The 12,883-nt window shown below is 45.6% G+C and overlaps 1 protein-coding gene across 7 annotated transcripts in view; it reads left to right on the top strand.

Moving 5' to 3' along the window:
• The first annotated feature begins 8,560 nt into the window (after positions 1 to 8,560).
• EXOC2 (exocyst complex component 2) overlaps positions 8,561 to 12,883 on the top strand; it is a 194,455-nt gene continuing 190,132 nt past the window's right edge. For 5 of the 7 annotated variants that reach the window (XR_005290923.2, XR_006279050.1, XR_006279051.1 and 2 more), the window contains exon 1: positions 8,609 to 8,765. The gene's annotated coding sequence lies outside the window, so the exon portion shown is untranslated. Of the gene's footprint in view, positions 8,766 to 9,030; positions 9,226 to 12,883 lie in introns of those variants that run through there. The other 2 variants (XM_038388646.2, XM_043508394.1) reach the window with 2 other exon arrangements.

The following is a 12,883-nucleotide window of genomic DNA, read 5'->3' as shown; positions in this document are numbered from 1 at the left end:
GTTAGTCTCTAAGGTGCCACAAGTACTCCTTTTCTTTTTGCGAATACAGACTAACACGGCTGCTACTCTGAAACCTGTATTAAAGTTGCCACTTTTCCATCCCATACTTAAGAACAAGGATGAATCTCTTTATACTATCTTGAGTATTTTAACCATTTAAATTTTATAGTCAATATTACTGTTTTACTCCATCTGTCCTAGAAGCATGTATGTGTGATGTGGGTTCTTCTGCCCAACAGGCCCTATCTACATTCCATTGCTGTTTTGCTTAGGAGCTGTTGGATGGGTGCTTACAACATGGCCACTTTAAGTTCCTCTGGGTATAACCATCAGCTGGGAAAACCACATGTGGTGGTGTCAGAAATGCACTGTACATGAACAGTGCTTCACTGACATACTTTCAGGTTACCCAAGTGGGTCAGAGTAATAAATTCCACCCTGGGGAGCAAGAGAAGTTGCATATCTGAGGAAAAGTCACATGCCTGTTAGGAAGCATAGCATATACCCTTTCAGGACCTAGCATTGGGTTCTGTTATTGCAGAGCTCAACCGGGCTGTATAGTTTGGACTGGATTCCATGTTACTGTCACACCAGGACATAGATTTGGCCATAAATTGCTGCTAATGTTATTTAATTGGCGAATTTTATTATAAACCTTAAAATGAAGATGACATTGGATCTGATTTTCAGAGGCTCCACATTCTTGTAATTTTCATAGAATTCATTTGGTGTTAAGTGCTCGATACTTCTGAAATTCAGTTCCTTTCCCTTTTTAAATCAAAAACAAGTTTTTGTGGATACAGACTAACACGGCTACTACTTTTTAAATCAGTTACTTGTAGAATACTTGTATTTCCAGTAGAGATGCAGATCCAGATCCAGATCCAAACAACTCTGAACTGTGGGAGAATTTGGATCCATTTCCAAAGTTTGCAGCTTGATTCAATTCTATATTCAACATTGCAAAATGTTCTGCATGGACAATGTTCTGCATTGAGCCCTACTGAAGTCCGTGAGGCTTTCTGTGGGCACAGGCGTCTACTTGCATGGAGCAGTTTGCAGAATCAGGACTCAAGTGCTGTCTACTGGGTGGAGGCCTCCCTGGATTAATCAGTCCTTGGTTTGCTTGAAAATAGTGGTATTGTTGGATAGCATCCTTTTAAACAAGCAAAATGTACTGATGAACAGTGAAAATAAGGTGATACTCTCATGGGTGACTAAACTTTAAAAAAAAAAAATCCCAAAGTTAAGTTACATTATCATAGGGATCTGTCTTGCTCAGGTACCAAAGAGCATACTATAACTTTCCGATAGTGAAAGAAATTATTGAATCAATTAGTGATCACTGGAGAATAATACTAAAAAAATAGACTAAAGCAGATGCAGTACAGGACTTTAAATGAGCAAAAGGACAAAATAAGGAATTTACCAGCCAATTAATTTTAACTTCATTGCTAGGTGAATTATTGTGGCCCAATCCTCTAAAAGAGTTAAGTACCCTCAAGTCTAACTAATATCAATGGAACTACTCGTAGGAATTATTATGCCTGATAGCATCTGAGGCCGAGGAGGTTTTATAAACTTTTTTTGTGATTTTTTACAAAACAAATTTTTGGGCCTTATTTGACAGTAGTATAACTTTAGGTGGTTTTCCCCTTTTCCAGTTCTTCCTGTTATTCTTTCTAGTTTAATTTTTTCTCTGTTTAGGTTTAATTCTACTTAGGCTTTTGTAACCACATGCCAAATTAAAATCCCAGCAAAATAAAGAAAATAACATAACCCTCCTATCTCACCTCCAAAAAATGTTCTTTATTTTTAGATCTCTCAAGTAGGCAAGTCCCAGGTGATACGATGGGCTCCATCATCTCCCTCTTTGTTTTATGTGGCATGAGACAGACACCTAATTTACTCCCTCAAGAAGCAGTTTAGGCACCTAAGCTGTCCAATTCCAGGTAGCAGGCCCCTGTTCAGGGATCACAGAGCTACGCACCTCCATGCAGCCCAGACTTAGATGCCCATTTCTGTGAAATGGGCAGGGCTTAACAAACACCTCTATAATCAGCATCCTCTCCAACGCATCATCAAGGATCTACAACCTATCCTGAAGGACGACCCACCACTCTCACAGATCTTGGGAGACAGGCCAGTCCTTGCTTACAGACAGCCCCCCAACCTGAAGCAAATATTCACCAGCAACCACACACCACACAACAGAACCACTAACCCAGGAACCTATCCTTGCAACAAAGCCTGTTGCCAACTCTGTCCACATATCTATTCAGGGGACACCATCATAGGGCCTAATCACATCAGCCACACTATCAGAGGCTCGTTCACCTGCGCATCTACCAATGTGATATGTGCCAGCAATGCCCCTCTGCCTTGTACATTGGTCAAACTGGACAGACTCTATGTAAAAGAATAAATGGACACAAATCAGACTTCAAGAATTATAACATTCAAAAAACAGTTGGAGAACACTTCAATCTCTCCGGTCACTTGATTAGAGACCTGAGGGTGGCTATCCTTCAACAAAAAAACTTCAAAAACAGACTCCAACGAGAGACTGCTGAACTGGAATTAATTTGCAAACTGGATACAATTAATTAGGCTTGAATAGAGACTGGAATGGATGAGTCATTACACAAAGTAAAACTATTTCCCCATGTTATTTCTCGCCCCCACCCCACCCCCCACTGTTCCTCAGATGTTCTTGTTAACTGCTAGAAATAGCCTACCTTGCTTGTCACCATGAGAGGTTTTCCTCCTCCCCCCCCCCCCGCTGCTGGTGATGGCTCATCTTAAGTGATCACTCTCCTTAAAGTGTGTATGATAAAACCCATTGTTTCATGTTCTCTGTGTGTATATAAATCTCCCCACTTTATTTTCCACCAAATGCATCCGATGAAGTGATCTGTAGCTCACTAAAGCTTATGCTCAAATAAATTTGTTAGTCTCTAAGGTGCCACAAGTATTCCTTTTCTTTTTGCATCTTCCATTGGGTATCTTAGGGTGCCCTGTGCTAGCATGCTGGCTTTTGCAAATCCCATTCTAAGGCAAATCCCTATTCATTGTACAGGGATCCTAGGAGCCTAGCTTGGCTTTATTGTTTCTGTGTTTTTCTCGGTACCTAAAAGTTAGGCACTGTGACACTCCACATTGCAATGCCTAAGTCCCTTTGTGGATCCCACCACATGCCTGATCCTGCAAATGTGTAGGCCTATGCTTAACTTTAAACACTTGAGAGATTATATGGGACCCTTCATGTGCATAAAGTTAAGCATTATGCCTGTGGGCTGCTGTGTTCTGTACCAGTTTCAGTTCTTGTATTAATGTAAAGATAACCTGCAAAGAAGAATATAAACCATACAAAACCCCTGAACCTATTTCCTTTTTCACTCCTTTATGATATAGGAAAAAATGCCTGAAGATGGGGGGGTTTTCTTTATAATTTTAACAGTAGAAATTCAGATCCTGTCTACGTCTGAGTGGACAACTAATGCAATGATGAACTCATAAAAGCTAAGAGATGGAAAGCTGATTTATTTAAAAGGGGAAGGATTTTTAGCCAGACTGCTTAAAACTTCTTTAGTTCTCTTTTAACTGCTATTTAACTCAAGTGTCTAATATTTGGGATAAAGGAAGCTTTTGTTACGGATTCAATAGCCCTGTCTCTTCTTTTAAGATGTGAAAATATTTATTCACTGAGACCTTCACCAGTGGAAGCCCAGAAATGACACTTCCAAGGTCTTATCTATACATACTGATTTAATTAAAGATGCATCGTAAATCTACTTACTTAAACTGGTGCAAATCCCTGTGTGAACACTTAAATTTATTGAAATCTGGTTTATATCAATTTAGTTTATTCAGTAAGATTTAAGATAAATAGATATAAGCCAGGTTAAAAATCAATTTAAGGGCTTGTCTGCATGAGAAAGTTGCAGTGGTTTAACTACTGGTGTGATTTTTAAACCAATTTAGTTAAACGAGTGTGGACACTTAGGGTATGTCTACATTGGCAGAGTTACATTGCCAGCAGTTACATCGCCACTCAGAGAGCGCTGAAGGGAAACCTCTGTTGTGTGTTCACACTGTCAGCTGCCTGCACAATAGTGTGTTCACACTTGCGGCACTTGCAGGGGTTTTCAGAACGGTGCACTCTGGGCAGCTTATCCCACAGAGCATCTCTTCTTCTTCCACCGCTAAGAGTTGTGGGAAGGCGGAGGAGGTTCCAGGCCATCCTGGGTCCTGTCCCAATGCTCTGTGATGCATTGCTTTGCATTCCAGCAATCCCTGTGTTTCTGTCTGCATTTGGGGTCATCTTTCAATGGTTTGTGTACTGTGCACTCTGCCTCTTTGGTCTGCAGGAATAGATCCCGCACTATTGACCAATATGCTGCTCTCTCTCACTAAAATGTCATGAGTGGCAGTGGAGTTATTCCTTAAACTACAAAGGCAAGAGGAGTTCGACATTGATCTCGCCATGCGTAGTAGCTACGACACGAGATTGCTTGGGGCATTCACGGAGGTGCTGACCATAGTGAAACATTGCTTTTGGGCTTGGGAAACAAGTTGCATTGGGGCTCGGGAAACAAGCATTGAGTAGTGGAATCATCAGTGAATTGTCATGCACGTCTGGGATGATGACAAGTGGCTGCAGAACTTTCGGATGAGGAAGGCCACATTTATGTGATGTGCTCTTCCCAGCCTTGTGGTGCAAGGAAACGAGAATGAGAGCTGTCCTGTCGTTGGAGAAGTGTGTGGCAATTGCACTGTGGAAGCTGGCTACTCCAGACTGCTACCGTTTGGTCGCTAACCAGTTCAGAGTGGGAAAGTCAACCGTGGGACTCATGTTGACCGAAGTGTACAGGGCCATTAATCACATCCTGCTCCAAAAGACGTGACTCTGGGTAACGTGCATGACGTGGATGGCTTTGCACAAATGGGCTTCCCTGACTGCAGGGGAGTGATAGATGGCACGCATATTCCAATTCTAGCTCCAGACCACCTAGCCACCAAGTACATTAATCGGAAGGGGTATTTCTCTATGGTTCTCCAGGCGTTTGTGGACACCGTGGGCATTTCATGGACATTATCACAGGCTGGTCTGGAAAGGTGCATGACGCACGCATCTTTCAGAACACTCACCTGTTCAGGAAGCTGCAAGCAGAGACTTCCTTCCCGGACCAGAAGATCACTGTAGTGGAAGTCGAAATGCCTACTGTGATCCTGGGAGACCCTGCCTACCCCTTAATGCCGTGGCTTATGAAGCCATACATGGGGAACCTTGACAGCAGCAAGGAGCAGATCAATAACAGGCTGAGCAAATGCAGAATGACTGTTGAATGTGCTTTTGGACGATTAAAGGCCTGCTGGAGCTGCCTACATGGGAGGCTGAACCTGGCCGATGACAATATTCCTATGCTTATAGCTGCATGCTGGATGTTCCAGGGCTATTAGAAGAGCACAGTGCAGGGCCATAAGGATCAGGGATGCCTTAAGGCAGCAATTTGAAGCTGAAAGCCACTAATATTTGTTGCTATGCTCAGGAGTGCAGTGCTTGTAATGCTAGGAGGTGATTGTGATTGATGCAGACGATACACTGTGAAGGTTTAAGAAAATTGCCTATTGCTTTCCAGGGCTCTGTTTGCTCTCACTTAATGGAATAAAGATTGCTTTCAAACCAAAACAATTCTTTGATTAAGAAACAACAACCAGAGGAGAGAGACAAACAAAAACCACATCAACGCTATGGGGGCTGGGGGAAGGGAAGGTCCCAGGAGGAAGTGGGGTCCCAGGACGGTTAAACATTTGTGTACGTCCAGGTATCATATGCAACCTTGTCCTTTGGAGTACAGTGCAGCGGACACTGTTCTTCGGCAGGGCTAAACTGCAGAAGAACGGGTGTTGAGTGCAATGGGCACTGGAAGTCCGCAGGGCTGGACTGTGACGGGCCAGGAGTGGAATGCAGTGGGTACAGACTGGATCCAGGAGGTTGATAAGAGTGTTAGCAATGTTGGGGGGGGGGGGGCACTTGGGAAAGCGTTTTGCAACAGCAGCTGCAGGAGAGGGTGGGCATGGAGCTGCTCAGTTTGCAGTACTAGTAGCGCCTGGAGCGTGTCCGCTTGGCGCTCCATAACCTTTAAGAGCCGCTCTGTGGCTTCATTCTGGTGTGCCACGTTCTCCTTTCGATCCCTCGTCTCGCTGTCCTGCCACTCCTTCAATTCTTGCTTTTTGGCCATGGAGTGCATCATGACATCACGCAGAAAGTCCTCTTTAGTTCTTCGTGGCCACTTTCTAATTCTGCGTAGCCATTCAGCTGGTGATAACAAAGAGGGAGGCTGCGCTCCCAAGGTCGTATCTGTGAAGCCAAAATGCAATATTTTACAGAAGCAGTATTGTTTGCAACACACAGATTTCATGAGCCACTATTCACATACCTATCACTAACTGGTTGACCCCAGGCAAGCACACGTGAGCCACAAGACCCCCAAAATGGTGAGTAACCGCAGGGGCAGGGGCAATCAATGTTCCAGGACTGAACTGTACACTAGGCATGTGCCTCTTGGGGAGAGCCAGCACTGTAGGGGGAGCCTTATAATCATTACTGTCCGCACATTTTCCAGAGGCTGTGTTCATTATGGAAGATATCTCGCAGCTGAGGGTGAGCAGGGAATCAACGGAGGGTCTTCTCCGAGACTGCGGCTTTCGCCCTGGCCCTTATGCGGCTTGCCTATGTGCAGCAATGATCCCCACCCCAGTGATGGCAGAGTGCCGTGGGAAAGTTACCCTTAATGGGGCAAGAAACAAAGCAGCTCTGCCAAAGAACCTGTGGCAGCAGATTGCCCAGTATCTCCACGAGAGTTTTGTGAAGATCTCGGAGGCAGATTCCCGTGAAGCGAGGGAGTCAATCAACACCTTGTTCTGCCGCTCAGACTAGGCATGTGGTAATACATGCATCATACAGACACAAGCCTGTTTTTTGCAACCCTCCTGCCCCGAACATCTTGCTTCAGCGAGTCTCAAAGACAAAGCCACTTACCAGGGGCTTCCTCTCCTGTTTGCTCTTCACCAAGCTCCGACAGCTGTGACTGGCTAGCCTCCTCTGGGGTAAAGAAGAGCTTCTGGCTGCATGCATCTCTGACCTCCAAGTCGACCTCTGCCTCTGACTCCCACTCCACATCCTTGTCCAAGATTTCCTCCTCCTGGCTCTGTCCACTCTCAACTGGCTCATGAGCCAACGAAGTATCCACAGTGGTCTCTGCAGTGGAGATGAGGCTGCCACCAAGTATCTTGTCCAGCTCTTTGTAGAACTGGCAGCTGGTGGGCGCAGCACCAGAGCAGCGGTTTGCCTCCTGCACCTTGTGGTAAGCGTTCTGCAACTCCTTCAGTTTGATCCTGCACTGCAGTGTCTCCTGGTCGTGGCCCCTTTCTGTCATGCATCGTGAAATCTGTCTATAGGTATCATAATTCCTGTGGCTGGACCACAGCTGGGACTGGACAGCCTCCCCTCCTCAAATGCTGAGGAGTTCGGCATTGCTCCAAGCTGGGTATCGCATGCGTGGTCACCTGGAAAGATGTGCTGAGAGCACTGCACACATCACCGAGCAAACAGGAAGGGGACTTTCAAAATTCCCAAGGAATTTAAGGGGTGGCGATGATGGTTGGTCAGCTGAGGGCAGGGCAGTAGAGTTCAAACGGTTGACGGGAGGCAAGAACAGGCATTGTGGGACATCTCTCGGACGCCAATTACAACACTGTCAACCAGGGTGTCTACACTGGCACCGCGGGGCTGTACCCCCCCCCCCAGCACAGTAAGCTGTACGCCTCTTGGCGGGGTGGTTTTTTCACAGCGCTGCAACTGTGCAGTTTCTATGCACTAAGTGGCTTGGCTGTGTGTACACGTCGGGAGTTACACCGCGGACTCTTACCAGTGTAGACAAGGCCTTATTTTGTTTAGATTATTTTAATTAAAATAATGTAAACTAAATCACAATAAGCCCCTCTTAAACCAAACTACGAGTGTCCATAGAAGGGATTTCACCAGATTAATGACAGTGGTTTAAAAGCTGATTTGAGTTAAACCAATATAACTTTCTCAGGTCGAGAACCTCTTCCCTACAGGGGCTTGCCCAGGCTCATCTAAAACTGTTTTTAAAAATGGCTAAATTAGACAGGTGCAATTTTGGATGAAGACTGGGACACGGGTTAAAAAAAAAAAAAATCCAGCCTCCCGCCTCCCTCCCCAACAGGACCCTTATCAGGCCTTGGTTTATCCCAATCAAGCCAGAGGCCCAGTTTGAAAGAGAAAAATATTCTCCTTTGCAGGTTGCCCGTGCGCGCTGAGCAGCATTTCCCCCCTCGTCCTCGGTCACCTTGTTTCTTGAAGAGCCTTCTGTGGGGCGGGACAGCGCCTGGCTCACCGGGGCCCGCTCGGCCGTCCCCAGCTCCCCGCCCCCCCTCCACTGTCTCAAACCCACTAATCCCAACAGCCTCGCCCTGCACCTGAGGGCGGAGGGCCCCGGCACGAGGCTGGTGGGAGGGGGAAGGAGGAAGCGACCGAGCTCGGGGCGGGGCCGGGAGAAGGAAGCCGCGGCACGAGCGGGAGGGGCGGGGCTGCCGCTCGATTGCTCTGGCTCCGTCTCTCGGGCGATCGATTCGTCCTGGCTCCACTGCGGCGGGCTGGCCGCGCGGGAGGCGCAGGCGCAGGCGCTGCCGGGAGGGAAGCTGCCCCGTGCCGGTGACAAACACCGCGGCGGTCGGTGAGTGACGCCTTCTCCCCTCCCCCCCCCTTCCTCTTGCTCCAGGTCAGCGCGGGCCGGCTCTGACCTGCCTCCGAGCTGCGGAGCAGCCCATCCCCGTGCCTCTGCGCCTCCTGCCCCGGGGGGGGGGGGGCTCACTGCGGACCCACTGCGGACCCACCTTGCCTCTGCCGCCGTTGATAATAACGATCCGGATCGGGCCGTTGGGACGCCAGCCCCTCCCCCCTCACTACCACTACGAGGGGGGCGCTGAGGCTGCCGGAGGCTCCGCTTCTCTCCGCCCGGATCAGCTGGGCTGCGGGGGATTGTGCGAAAGGCCGGAGGAGCGCAGGTTACGGCTGCAGCGCACGGGCCCCTAGGGCCCTGTGAGGGGGGCTGGGTCAGAGTGTGTTCTCCTGCGGATCCAAGCCCTGTCATTTGCCGTGTGGACGCGGCCCAAGCCGCAGACCCGACTCCGAAGGTCTGCGTAGTGCATTAGTTAGCACGGCTGTAAGGCCCGGGTCTGGCTGTGGGACCCACGTTTGCACTATGGTGTGGATGCTTGAGCGCTGGCTTGGAAACACTGGGTACGTGTACACTGGAATTAAGCATCTGTGGCTGGCCTTTGCCAGCTGACTCATGCTGGATGGGCTCCTGCTAAGGGGCTTTTTAATGGTGTTGTAGATGCTTGGGCTGAGGTCTGGGACCCTCCCAGTTTGCAGGGTCCTAGAGCCTGGGCTGCAGCCCAAGCCCAAATGTCTACACTGAAATTAAACAGCTCTTATCCTGAGCCCTGTGAGCCTGAGTCACCTGGCAGGACCTAGCCACCGGTGTCTGATTGCAGGATAGACATACCTACTGAGTTCACAAGCCCAGGTCCCACAGACCTTGGTTTACAATGCAGTGTAGACATGCCCTTATAGCTGGGTACAGAATCATTGATATTTTGTCAACTTGGGCACTGACCAATGTGTTGCAGAAGCTACCTGAAGGATGCAGCTGAGGCTGCAATGTGCTGTCATATCTGTGATGCTTTCAACACTTTCCTCTTCACCTGCTTGATGTCAAATCTTGGAGGTCCATGTAAACAAACCACATGTTTTTAAATTAAATGGAAGCTCATGTTCAGTTTTTATTATGTCTGTCACTACAGATGTGTTCTTCACTGAAAAGTGAAATAATTGATACTACAAAGACTTTACATTCTAAAGGCACCATAAACATGGTAAACAGGCAAGCAGTGGTATTTGCTCTTCGTTTTAAGCTACAGTTGAAGAGTACTTGTTACTACTTCCAGACTTCGTGCAGTAGCATGGGGGGCCTGGAAACTTTCAGAGCCCTGACTCTGAAGCAGGGAGTCTGGAAGCTCTGAAAACCCCAGCTCTCAGGGCTTCCAGACTCCCTGGCCAGCTGGCTGCCTGACCCTCAGGGGATCTGACTTCTTACGCTGGGGGAGCTGGGCAGCCCAGTGAGCCACCTTGTTCAGGAGTTTCGAAGTCCTGAGGTCCCTGGCCCTTGGGCAATTTGCATCCAGGCCAGGGTCTCCAGCAGCTGCTGATAAGATTCATGTCAGTTTCACTGCTGCCCACCATTGAATAGTAGTGATGAAACAATTATGTTCCTTTCACTGAGCAGCTGTGGGCATCAGGGAGCATATTTTGTTTGGGAAACACTATTTTTCAGGGGAAAAAAAATTGGTTTCTGTCTGAAGTGGACCAAAACCAAATTTTGAAATGATGGTATTTCCAGTGAAGCAGAATTTCAATGAGCTGTGCTGTAAAGGGTGTGTGTGTGAATTTTTTTGGATGAAGGTGTCAAGATAAACATGGTAGTAGCCCTGTATATTCTTTACCAAGTGTATTAATTAGATTATATCCTTGATGACAGGTGGGTTAATTAGCATATTTTGCTTGCTCTAATAGCATCATTTAAACATGCAGACTTTTAAAAAGTCCTTCAAACTTGGCTGTTCCATAGTGTTGGTAAATACCTTTTCTTCTGCAAGCTTTCTAAAATCTGCTGGTGAGCTCATAGACTTTTGAGAAGCTTAGAAGACTGTAGTAAATAACTAAAATTAACCATCCATTCATCCAGAAAACATGTTGAGGAAATCGTTTTTCAAAACTTAAGTGGCTTCTTTTCAAAGTACTGCATTTCTAAAATGCTATATCTAATTAACTCCAGATTTCCACACCAAAAAATGATGATGACAGGATATTGCACGTGACAAATTTCACGCAGAAAGCTACTTATCTGGCCAGATTGCTCCCCCATTTTGTTATAGAGATGCTGTATGAAAATAGTGATTTGAAGAGCTTATCTTCTACTAGCTAAGAAGGAATGTATCTCTTCTTCCTTTTCCAACCACCAATTCACTCCTTGTTACTAATCTTCATTAAAATCTTGTAAAGCTTTTAATGTTTTGTGTTCAATCATGAAATATTCAGAACATTGTGGTTTGAAAAGAATATAATAAAAATATTGTTCCTCTAATTTAGCAATGTTCACAAAGTGCCTGTCATTTAGGTTACTCTTGCACAGCAAATGAAGGTGTACTTTTAATCTAACTAGTGCAGGAATCAATGGGAATAAAGATGTGGCAACATGGCTTTCAGTGCAGGCTACTTGCCTCTGTACAACCCTCCTGGGACCCCTGGGTAAGCTAGCCCTTGCTGAAGTCTGTGCTGTCATGTTTTACTGTTGTTGGTACTCATGCTAGCTAGATTAAAGCTAGGGTGGGTATGCTTACTTGCTTTACAACCACATCTCAATTTGCTGTGTAGATATAACCTCCAGAATGTTTCGGCCTTTAAGATTTCTCATGGTCCTAAAACATGTATACAGACCAGCATTGACAGTAGTTCAGGCAAAAGCAAATACTACAGGTTTTTAGACTTAAAATATACGGACAGTCTTGCCATAGTCCAGATTTATAAATTTCTTTATCTGGTTGTATTTATGTATTCCTTTTTGTGTTAGACCACTCAGCGTAGTAAATTTGATCAAAGTAGTAAATAAAATAGGTGATTAGATGATAGAGTCTACGTCGTGAATCCTATCATGATGAAAATTGCAAAAAATAAGCAGTGTGTAACATATTCAACTAATTTTTTAAAAATTATTTAAATAATTATGAAGTCAGGGAGTTTAAGGAAGCATATTTTCAAAAAAACATGAATCAGATTTAATTTCAATCTTATTTTAAATGTATTTCTACTTATGCTGCAATCTGAAAATATCAAATTCTGGTTTATCGCTAAAATTCTAAATATAAAGGTCAGAATATCTGACAAAGATAGAAGGTTGAATGTGAGAGATGTTTTTAAAGTTGCATTATTTCAACTGCTAAATTATGTCAATTTATGTAAAGCAACCTGGATTATAATTCACCCGACATTTCTGTTTCCAGCAAAAACAGGCCTGTAAAGCAAAAAGATTGATACTGCTCAGAGCGACAAATGCTGAAAGGCTAGCGTGTATACATATTTTGTCAGTTTTCTCTAAATGTATGTTGCTCACAGATGGAGTGACTTCACCTCTGTTCTTCTTTCCTAGTTGTTATATGGGAATAATGATACTGACTGCTCTGAAAAGCACATTGAGATTTATTGATGAAAAATGCTGTGTAAAAGCTAGTTGTTGTTGTGCAGCCATATCCAGCTGCTTTTTCTAAAAAGTGGTGGTTTGATCCAATGGACTGGCTCTTAGATGAGATTTGTCATCATATGATGATGTATCCAACAGTGTCATGTAGCAACAATGAACCAGATCAAACCATTCCCATGATAAACCCTGTGAGAGGAGATCCTGAGGAAGAAATTTTCTTGAGGATCCCTCTACTGTTGGGAGGAGGTAACTTTTTCTTACTCAGGAAACAGTTATTGTGCCCACCTTCCCCAAATCTACTGGATCCCCAGGGCCATCTGTTTGGAGGTCCAGAGCTTCAGACCTTAGCTGATCCATCTCTAAATATACTGGTGGATATGGAGAGAAATTATGTTCATCCACCACTAGCCTTGCCTCTGGTCTATCCACACTTTTCCCCTTCCATTCTGGCCTACCTACTTCACTCCCCACTGCAGTGTGCATTGTGGGCTCATGGATTGCCTTCCACAGTGAAAGCAAAATGGTGCTGTGGG

Source organism: Dermochelys coriacea, chromosome 2, assembly GCF_009764565.3.
Source record: "Dermochelys coriacea isolate rDerCor1 chromosome 2, rDerCor1.pri.v4, whole genome shotgun sequence".
Lineage (NCBI taxonomy): Eukaryota > Metazoa > Chordata > Testudines > Dermochelyidae > Dermochelys > Dermochelys coriacea.
This window is presented reverse-complemented; position numbering and strand designations above follow the sequence as displayed.